The following is an 11,521-nucleotide window of genomic DNA, read 5'->3' as shown; positions in this document are numbered from 1 at the left end:
TCTAATTAAATCACCAACAACAATTAAAAAATGATTATCTCTTCTATCTTTATGAGAATGACGTAAACATGGCTTCTTCTTCCTGGTAAAGCAGGCTGCCTGCCTTTCTCTTGCTTTGCAAAACTATGCAAGCTTGCAGCTACGCAGGACCCTTTTCTATCTAGCAACTGATGAAAAATAAAAAACCTTTGCCACGTCTACCTTTGTGCCCACACAGGAATGCCATTAGCCAGATCTCTTCTTGACAACAGGCATAAATTCACTAGTCATAATTTTAGTTACTGAAATTGTATCTTAACAGAGAGAGAAGGAAAAGAATGTAACTTTTTAGAACACATTAGCCCCTAACTTTTGTGAACTCCATGGAAGAGAGAGTCACAGTAGGTAAATGAAGAAGAAAAAGAAGGACTTAATGACACATTTAACTTACTCAATAGAAACGTCTACTATTACGTAGTTCGTGATGGGACAGGAATGCTAGACTCTAAAAAGCAACAACACTTTGGTGTGACATTTTGTTTAAAAACAGGGATGTGGGGCGGCCGGTTAGCTCAGTTGGTTAGAGCGCGGTGCTCTTAATAACAAGGTTGCTGGTTCGATTCCTGCATGGGCCACTGTGAGCTGCGCCCTCCACAACTAGATTGAAACAACTATTTGATGGGTCCTGGAAAAACACTTAAAATAAATAAAAGTTTAAAAAAATAATAAAGTAAAGTAAATGAAATGAAATAAATACAGGGATGTGATCTCATCACTGAAAAGCTTGTAGAGAAAGCCCTTTGGTGTGCAAGGCTGAGAATAAGAGGGAACTAGCACCAACACTTTAAATCTCTTTTTGAAGGTTTTCAAAGCAGTTTTGCTCACGTCACATTCATCTTCCCAGCAACCCTATACCAGGATAGTAAGATGCACACTCTTAACCATTGAGGGATTTAGTGACTTACCCAAGGTCATAGTGAGTTTTCAACAAGTCCAGGTTTCCAGCCTCTACTGGCTGATTCCGCTCACATGTTAGAAAACATTCTTTTCCTCACTCTATCTCTCACCCTATTCATTCTCAGACAAGGTTGATGCCCAAGCTGAAAATTGAATCCCCTACTACTGCCAAAAGCACTTCCCTTCATTGTCCGACAGAGAGGGAGTCACGAGAAGATGGCAATGACCCAGCAGGCCTATCTCCAGATGTCCCCCAATGATGTGCCAGGTTTAGCAAACAATAATAGAAGCCATCCAGTTAAATTTGAAATTAACAGAAAAACAATGAATAATTGAGTACAAGTATGCGATATTTGTGACCTACTTTACAAAATCTTTATTTGTTATTTATCTGAAATTCAAATTTTACTGGACATCTTGTACTGTATCTCACACCCTACCCCCACTCGCCCCCACATCTACCTTTGTGCCCACACAGGAATGCATCAAAAACAGGAAACCCACCCAGGACACAGGAAACAACCCACAGACACTTCAGAAGGTTGTTCTCAACTCACTTATCAAAATGGTTCACCCGTCCAAACCTCAGAGAATTAGGCTCTTAGGTATTTCGCAACAAGCTTAAAAAACATAAAAACACAGTGATATTTATGGAGTTTCTTTCCTAATTACAAAAGCAACATGTGTGCATTTTCCAAAGGTGGATGCAACATTATCTCTCATCCCACTTTCCTACAATATGACCGAGAGCTGGTGTCTCTGTCCCTTCCCTCTTGAATATGGATGAGCTTGTGACCTGTACCCAGTAGAAATAGCAGAAGTGACACCACACAACTTCCAAGGCCAAATCAGAAAAAGCAGTGCAGCACCTCACTCACTGTCTTCACACTTGGAGCCCTGAAGCTGCCATGTAAGAAGTCCAACTACGCTGAGGCCACCACCCTGGGAGGGGGCCAAGCCACGTGGAGAGGTCCCCTGTAGGCACTCCAGCAAACAGATCCAGCCTTCCAATCTGCCCGGCCTGGGGATCAGACATGTGAGTGAAGAAGCCTTCAGTTTGTTCCAGCCCCCAATCGTTGCGGCACCCCCAGACTTCACGTCTTCCCAGCTGAGTCTGAGACAAGACAAAGCAGAAACAAGCTGTCCCTCATCTTTCCAAATTCCTGACCCATAGAACTTGTTAGCATAGTAAAATGACAGTTGCTTTACACCATCAAGATTACCACGGTCTATTCTGCAGCAATAGTAACTGAAACATATCTAATACATGCTCATTGCAGAAACATCAAAAAAGAAAAGTCACTTGTAATTCTACATGCAAAGGCAATTGCTTTCCAAAATTTGAGGTATGTGCTTCCAATAATTTTCTATGGCTTTATGCATACTTTTTTCTTCTTAAACAAGGAGAACACAGGTCTAATTTTTTTTTTAATTTTTTTTAATTGGGGACTATTGGGGAACAGTGTGTTTCTCCAGGACCCATCAGCTCCAAGTCATTGTCCTTCAATCTAGTTGTGGAGGGCGCAGCTCAGCTCCAAGTCCAATTGCTGTTTTCAGTCTTAGTTGCAGGGGGTGCGGCCCACCATCCCATGTAGGAATTGAACCTCCAACCTTGTTGTTAAGAGCTTGCACTCTAACCACCTGAGCCATCCAGCTTCCCCTCCGGAAGCTCAGCTCGTTGTCTTCAATCTAGTTGTGGAGGGTGCAGCTCACTGGCCCATGTGGGAATCCAACCAGCAACCTTGTTGTTCAGAGCTCTCGCTCTAACCAACTGAGCCATCCGGCTGCCCAACAGGTCTAATTTTTAGCTTCAACAACTAGAAAAAAAATCTTTCCATCTCACTGAACAATTTTGCCTTTGACAATAATAACTATAGTAGCTGTTACTATTTCTAATTTTTTGTTATTATGAATACTGCGACACTGACCATCCCTGTATACATATGTTTGCACTCATCTACTTTTGCCTTAAGATAATTCCTACAAGTAGAATTGTTAGGTCAAAAGTCTTGGATATGAGGTCTGACAATTACATTCACAAACCCATTAGAAAAAGGGCTACACACCTCATTGCTGAATATCATTATGGTCACATTCAAATTAGTGCCCTTGGGAAGCTATGCACTGATGCCAGCACCTAGTCCACCCTTCAAAGCCATTTTGGAACTCTTTTTCTTGAATGGCCATCAGAGCTGTCGTCGTATTACCCTTGATGTCCTGAATGTCATCAAAAAGTCTTCCTTTCAATCTTTCCTTTATCTTCGGGTAAAGAAAGAAGTCATTGGGGGCCAGATCAGGTGAGTAGGGAGGGTGTTCCAATACAGTTATTTGTTCATTAGCTAAAAACTCCCTTATGGACAGTTCCGTGTGAGCTGGTGCATTGTCCTGATGCAAGAGCCATGAATTGTTGGGGCCGGCGTGGTGGCTCAGGCGGTCGCAGCTCTGTGCTCCTAACTCCGAAGGCTGCCGGTTCAATTGTTGGGGCCGGCGTGGTGGCTCAGGCGGTCGCAGCTCTGTGCTCCTAACTCCGAAGGCTGCCGGTTCAATTCCCACATGGGCCAGTGGGCTCTCAACCACAAGGTTGCCAGTTCGACTCCTCGGCTCCAGCAACTAAGATTGAACACGGCACCTTGAGCTGAGCAGCCACTGAGCTCCCGAATGGCTCAGTTGGTTGGAGCGTGGGCTCCCAAACACAAGGTGGCCGGTTCAACTCCTGCAAGGGATGGTGGGTTGCGCCCCCTGCAATTAGTAACAACAACTGGACCTGGCGCTGAGCTGTGCCCTCTACAACTAAGATTGAAAGGACGACAACTTGACTTGGAAAAAGTCCTGGAAAATACACACTGTTCCCCAAAAAAGCCCTGTTAAAGAAAAAAAAAAGGAGCCATGAATTGTTAGCTAAAAGTTCAGATCGTCTAACTTTTCACCGCAGCCTTTTCAGCACTTCCAAATGGTAAACTTGGTTAACTATTTGTCCAGTTGGTACAAATTCATAATGAAGAACCCCTCTGATATCCAAAAAGGTTAGCAACATTGTTGCAACAAGTTCACGAACTGAATTGTCAGAACTCATACGATCCAGCAATCCCACTTCTGGGTGTTTATCTAAAAGAATTGAAATCAGGATCTCAGAGAGATATTAGCTCTCCTGTGTTCACTGCAGCTTATCACAATGGCCAAGATGTGGAAACAATTTAAATGTCCATCTGTGGATGAATGAATAAAGAAAACGTGGTGTATACATACAATGGAATATTATTTGGCCTAAAAAAGAAGAAGAAATCCTATGCTACATGCTGTCACGTGCTACAACATGGATAAAAGGTGAGAACATTATGTTAAGTGAAATAAGCCAGTCACAGAAAAACAAATACTGCATGATTCACTTACAGGAGTGTCTAAAGTAGTCAAATTCATTGAATCAAAGAGTGAAATAGGGGCTGCCAGGGGCTGGGGCAGGGGGAAGAAATGGGGAGCTACTAATCAACGGGCATAAGTTTCAGTGAAGCAAGATGAATAAGCTCTAGAGATCTGCTGTACAAAGCGGGACCTACGGTCAGCAATTCGGTATCATACACTTAAAAACTTGTTCACAGAGTGGATCGCATAGTAATTGTTCTTACCACAATAAAATAAAATTAACACAGATAAAGACTAACCTTTAGATGATTTAAAAAAAAAGCAGACGTCATCATCTTCACCATCACCACGTGACCTCTGTCATACCAGGAGAGCTGCACCAGCATAAATATATACCTTTCTATACTAGTAGACATCTTTTTCCTCATCATGCCCCACCGTGAGATTTTAATAGTACAGACATGCTGTTTATGTACTGGGTCACTTTGCAGTGCCACAAACCAATGCACTCTCTATCAAAATATCTAAGATTTCTTTGTCCCTGGCTGCACAAAGAATCAGCGATCACTGCCTTGGGAGTGACATGGCCCCCCTTCCACGGCCCTGTCTTGAGGGATACTCGGTCTATGCTAACCTCAAAAGCCTCCAGTGGACGCGCTTTGCAAATCCTCAATCCCCACATTTGAATGTGGTTCCTCTGAACCAACATCACTGTGCAAACCACGGCCCACGCCGGAGAGTCCGCTGAAAACCCAGCCCCAATTCTGACGTCTGGAAGCTTCACAAAAACAAACCCACAAACTCAAGCAAAAATATTGATCATCTACTTTTTCTTTTTCTACCACTTTTAAAGAGGAAAGAACTGTCCCTGATCATTTTTGAAAAGAGGCACTTGGACAAATGTCTTGTCTGGGCTAAATCAATAAGATCTTCCATGCGTTTTACCCACCATTTATGATACATAATCAATCTAAGGATGAAAACTGACAGAGAAGTGATGCTACACAAGAGCTTGGAGTTATTAAATCATTGGCTAATGAGTCTTCTGCAGTGCATTGGAAGATGACAAATTCTCTCAACCCCCTAAGTTTCAATTTAAATAATCGAAGGTTCTTCTCAAGGTCAGAAAGATCTTGTGTTCATTAATTGTGGTGAGATGGGGCTTTTGTTGAGTATTAAGAAATAAAAATGATCATTGAACAACGAGGACGCAGGATAATCCGTTGCTGAAAATAGTATCGTCAACCAGCCTGGAAAGTTTACAGTGGAAGAGAATGTACTCAGACAAATGCCAGTAACCTGCACTTGGTCACAATAGTCTCCTTCCTGGTGTGTGTTTTGGACTGAATTCTTCTTAGATACCAAACACAGCCCCACCCCCACATTATTTCCAGTAAGTTGTGCTTTAGTACCATGCCTTTGGCCTCCAATGAGACAAGAGTAACAGGCATAATCATATGGCACGCACATTTATTGTAAGAAGTTGTGGAGGATATTGTACACTACCTAATACAATGTCCTCTACAAGACAGAAGAAACGTATCGTTGGTTTCAGCCCCAGGAATAGTTGTGCTTCCCTCAAGGAGTCCATTTATTCTCAGATACAAGCCCTGGCATTTGCAGGTTTGATCTTGGCATTTTCAACTGTTCAGAAGAGACGAGTCCCAGGGGCCTCGCGTCTAACTCACAACCACCGTAACGCTAGGCTGCGGTATGAAACTCCAGCGAATGAGTGAGTCTGATGCCCCAAGGTGCACGTGAGCAGAGCTTTGTTGTCATGGACGCATGCAGAATGGCCTTCCTTGTTCTTCGCTGCACGGTCCTGTCTGGACAGGCTTTCCTCCTCGGAGTCAATTTTATGCCCTCTTCTAAAGTTGGACTTTACTGCATCAATTCTGGGTTCTAACCCCATTCTTTTTCCTGATTCCATCTTAATGCAAATAAGGTTAGAGTTTCCAGGAGCCCTTCCAAAGAGCTCAGGAATCTTCCAGTGTCATTTCACCCTGAACAAGCTCAGAAGGCTCAGCCCGGTGGGAAGCCCTGCGCTGGTCTCTGCAACAAGACAGAATGCAGCAGAATCCAGCTGCTCTCCCTGACTCGGGGCCACTCAACAACTGGAAATGCTCCTTTCAAGGAAAGAGTTCCATCGTGGCTGAGGAGAGGGATGAGGAAAAGTAAAGAGGAAGTAGACATATTCATCTTTCCTCCACAATGAGAGGGGAAAAAAGGTCATCTTTGCCAGCAAATGAGGGAGAAAGTGCCAGTTCCCACAAGTTGATTTTTTTTTTTTAGTTTCAGATGCACAAAACAATGTCATAGTTAGATATTTCACCCCCCCACAAACTGAAACCCCCTCCCCCAATCTATTGCCCCGCTGACATCATACATATCTACTACAATTCTACTGACTCTATTCCCTATGCTGTACTCCATATCCCGTGACTACATATATATTAAATTATAGTTGACATACAATGTTATTCAGCTTCAGCTTCAGGTGTACAGTGCAGTGGTCAGGCATCTACACTGTCCACAAAGGGTTCTCCCTAACAAGACATGTGCCCATCTGACACCGCAAATTGACTTTTAAGAATTCCTTCTGGGTATTTTCCAGCAGAGGGCGCTCTGGTTTAAGTAGAAAGAACAGCAACCTGGTCGGCTTAGAAGAAGAGAAACCAGAGACAGCACATGCTGGTTGCCCGCCCAGCTCCAAAATTTCCATACAGAAGGCACCTGGGGTAACATTCTGGGAGGAAGCTGGGAGGGACTTGAAAGTGTGTTTACATACAAGGGGAAGCTGGAGTGCAACTGCCCATAGAAATCCGTGGGACTTTAGCAGCCCTTCTTTACAAATCACCCCTTAGAGCAGTCACCAAAAATAAGTAAAGTATTTCCAGCAATTAAGATCTTTTTTATCAGTAATTTTCCCCAATATGTCATATCATTGGCTCCTTCTGTACTTTGGACATTCACTCAACAAGCTTGTTTTAAATTCCTTTTATGGACAAGCAAGATGCCAGATGCTGTAGACACTTGAAACGTATACATCCAGTCTCTGTCCCAATGAGTTTATCATCTAAAAGTGGGATTTAGACAAATACACAAATTACCATATTCTGCAAGTCAGAACGTGGCCAACACTGTCAGAAAGGTTCAAATAGGTTACAGCAGAAAAGGAAAGTTCACATGAAGCTGAGGAGAATAATAAAGAAACCATTCATGGTCGAGCTCACTCTACCACGCCCAGCTTGGCCAGCCATTACTCTGGGGCGGTCTCCAGAGACCTACCCATGTCGGATTATCATAGACATCAAAAGAACTTCCAGACTTGATACTAGGACCTTGTATATACCGAGGGTGCCAAAAAAATGTGTACATAGTTTAAGAAAGGAAAAAGCTATTAAAATATATACTGATAACAAAAGACGAATACAAGTCACGTTTGACTTCTACAATTACAAGAGGTGCTCAAAGTGGTTCCCATCAGCGTTCAGACATTTCTGATTACGGCAAACTACTGCTTGAGCAATGCTGACCAAAGTGTCCACTTGTATACACTTTTTTGTCACCCCCGGTATTTAATCTTCATGACAGCTATACAAGGTAAATATTATTCTTACAGATGAAGAAACTGAACACAGTGATCGCACATTAAATGTCATCATAGTCGGCATTTCAACCTAAGTCTGTTCAAGTCAGAAGCCTGTGTTTTTCTCTTTACTCCATTGTGCCTCTCTCAAGTGCAACACTCCCTAGTAATTGTATTTCACTAAAACACAATGTTTTAGAGGGAAAGCTGTAAGCGCCAAACGGGCTATTTCCAGCAAGCCTTGGTAAACAGTGGGCCTTTAAGGGGAGAAGGAAGGGATATTTTTAAGATGGTCCTGATGACACATCCCAGAGGCACAAAGGTCTGTGATTTATTCCTAGGTCTCTGATTTATTTATCTGGCTATACTTTTTACCTCAGCAGAACCACTAGTTAGCAGCCTCTTTTGAATATTAAGAACAGTAATTTTCAGCTGGCCTTAAGTGAATTTCTAGGACCTTTGTACTGAAAGCCAAGTGTCCTAATAGGAAAATGCTGTATGTATCTTTTCCACAAATCCTGTAGGTGGAGCCCATGCACTGGTTTTGACGGAAAGAACCAGCATTGACCTTTCGGGAATCGAAATAGGCAGGCGTGAAGCTTACATCAAATGTAATAACTCTTTTTATTCTAAGTGAAAAAGAAGGAAGTATAGCCTTGCTCCTTGTACCTTCACCTAAAAAGTCTCCCTTTTAAAAAGGATTTGTGGGGCCGGCCTGGTGGCTCAGGCGGTTAGAGCTCCGTGCTCCTAACTCTGAAGGCTGCCGGTTCGATTCCCACATGGGCCGGTGGGCTCTTAACCACAATGTTGCCTGTTCAATTCCTCGAGTCCCACAAGGGATGGTGGGCTCTGCCCCCTGCAACTAAGATTGAACACGGCACCTAGAGCTGAGCTGCCACTGAGCTCTCAGATGGCTCAGTTGGTTGGAGCACGTCCTCTCAACCACAAGGTTGCCAGTTTGACTCCCGCAAGGGATGGTGGGCTGCGCCTCCTGCAACTAGCAACGGCAACTGGACCTGGAGCTGAGTCCTTCACAACTAAGACTGAAAGGAGAACAACTTGAAGCTGAACGGCACGCTGCACAACTAAGATTGAAAGGACAACAACTTGACTTGGAAAAAAAAGAAAAGTCCTGGAAGTACACACTGTTCCCCAATAAAGTCCTGTTCTCCTTCCCCAATAAAATCTTTAATAAATAAATAAATAAATACATACATACATACATAAAAAGGATTTGTTCACCTGCAGAGGATATATATCCTGTTCACTGAAGGAGAAGAGCCAGCTTCAAGACACCTCTAAGCCTAAACAGCCATTCGACCTGGAGCAGGAGCCTAACATCTAACTAAGGTCCCTTATCTAGAAAAGGAGAAGGGTGATCCACACAGCTTCCAAAGTCCCTTCAAACTCATAAATTTTATTTTGTTCCCCTCAGAAAAGACTCCTGAATGGTCCCTGAGGGATGGGTGGGGAGGAATTTATAAAATCAGAGTTGAAAGGACTGAGGATTACCCAGCTCAAAAAGCCATTCCATTCTTGGAAATCCTCTGCCATTTCTCCCCCAAAAGGTTGCTGCCTTCCAGGAATCACCAGTGCACTACTTCACAGGCCAGCTTCTAGGACTACTGGAAAATTCTTAATGCTGTTTCCACGCTGGTCCTAATCCTACATTCTCAGGTAAAGTCTTATCTCCTGGGCCAGGTCCCCACTTCATAGACTCATATACACATATGCATACCCCCAGCCTATCAATATCTCTTTTAATCATCCTACCTAGAAGTAAATGAAATGCTCCAGATAACTCAAACTACAGCAGAGTAAAACAGAACTGTCAATTTCCTTGTTCCAAAGACCGTAACTTTATTATTTCACATTATTTAGTAGCCACAGCACACTACAGACTCCTAAAGGAACCTAGTCAACTAAAACTGTGGCTATTGAGCACTTGATACAGTTCCAGTGCCACTGAGGAACTAAATTATTTTTACATAATTTTAAATTGTATGCAATTTATATGATTTTATACAATTTATATAATTTTAATTTATATGATTTAAATTGAAAAACAGATAACTCAGCTCAGTTATTGGAAATCTTTTAAATACGTTTGAAACAACCTGGATGTGACTATCTACTTTTTCAACTGTACATTTTATAAAAATCTCAGTAGAACAAGTGTTTCCAATGAAAATTTAGCTTCTGGATTGAGATGTGCTCTAAGCGTAAAATACATGCTGGATTTCGAAAATTTCATATAAAAAAATGTAAATACCTCAATTGTTTTTACATAGATTACGTTGAAATGATAATGTTTTAGATAAGTTGACTTCAATAAAATATATTATTTAAAAAAATTGTATCTGCTTCTTTTTACTTTTATTAATGAACCTACTAGAAAATATAAAATTACATTTATGGCTTGTGTTATTTATAGATCATGCGGCTGCAAATTATTCCAAGTAGCTGTCAATCTGTGAGTCTTTCCCATGAAAATATGTCCAGTTGGATTTTCAGAGTCCAGTGTAGAACTTTGTAATAATCCCCTTTACATTTCTATTTCTTAGATCTGATTTATTATTCCAACCAGGCAATATGGTCTTTTGGAATTTTGATCCCATATAATTATAATCCCCTTCAACTTCCTGTGATCCACAAATTTGATTAGTAAACTTTATTTATAGTTTTTCATATAAGTCTTTGGTTAAAATATTGACAGTGTCACTTCTTGAAGATATTAGAAATCACTTTTCATGTTAGAAACGACCCATTAATTAAGCATTACCTTGGATGTACTTTTTTTTTAGCTAAATAATAATTCACCTAATTGCCATAGCTTACATTTTTTTACTGTATTGCGCTGATCTGCTGCCAAAGAAATGAGGGGCAGAAAGAAGGTGGGGACAACCATCAGCTCGGGGCAATCAGGGTGAGGGGAGGCCTCGGGCTGCGATGAGCCATCTAAGGAGACAAAATCTGAGATAAGCAAGACCGCAGTTTGAGAGACTAGACTGTCCCAAACTAGGCTGGGCTTTCAACAACAGGATGAGAAGTGCAGGGCCTGATAGAACTGGGACCTGCAGGTAAGCCGGCCAGGTGGGAGGCAAGCACACCTGGCGAAGTTCAGGGTGAGTCAGTCTTTCCCTTACCTCTCAATTCCCTTTGCCTCCCTTGTCTAGGGTCAGAGAATCTTAAAATCAGAGGACTCTTGGACATCGTTTTATTCAATCTTATAGTCTGTTCTACAATATCTTTGCAACGTTGGCCCCTCAGGCCATCTAGACGCTAAAACACCTCCACCACCAGGGGGCTCACTATTTCGTTGGGAAATGTGCAATGCGCCAGAAAATTTGACTTGTTAAGGAATCCTTCCTTACAATAAGTGGGAATCTGACGCCTTACCACTTCAACTTCCTGGTCTGATGTCTGCCTTCTTAATAAACCTTATTATTCTTCAACATGACAGTTATAGTTCCATAGGAAGGCAGTAAGTGACCTCCTTAATTCTGTTCACACACTGATGATCCTAGCACTTTGTCATTCTTTATTTGACGTGCTTTCGAATCTCTTTGGAGCACCATCTCAGGTGCTCTTCTTCGACACTTTCATGAGCCTATCAGTGTCCCTCACAAAGTGAGT

General features: G+C 42.2%; 1 non-coding gene across 1 annotated transcript; it reads left to right on the top strand.

Annotated features, from left to right (window-relative positions):
* The first annotated feature begins 540 nt into the window (after positions 1–540).
* TRNAK-CUU (transfer RNA lysine (anticodon CUU)) lies at positions 541–614 on the top strand. Its single transcript has one exon. It is a non-coding gene; the product is annotated as a tRNA-Lys (tRNA).
* The last annotated feature ends 10,907 nt before the right edge of the window (positions 615–11,521 follow it).

Source organism: Rhinolophus ferrumequinum, chromosome 14 (assembly GCF_004115265.2).
Source record: "Rhinolophus ferrumequinum isolate MPI-CBG mRhiFer1 chromosome 14, mRhiFer1_v1.p, whole genome shotgun sequence".
Taxonomy (NCBI): domain Eukaryota; kingdom Metazoa; phylum Chordata; class Mammalia; order Chiroptera; family Rhinolophidae; genus Rhinolophus; species Rhinolophus ferrumequinum.
The sequence above is the reverse complement of the archived record's forward strand: the minus strand, read 5'-3'. Positions and strand labels throughout refer to the sequence as shown.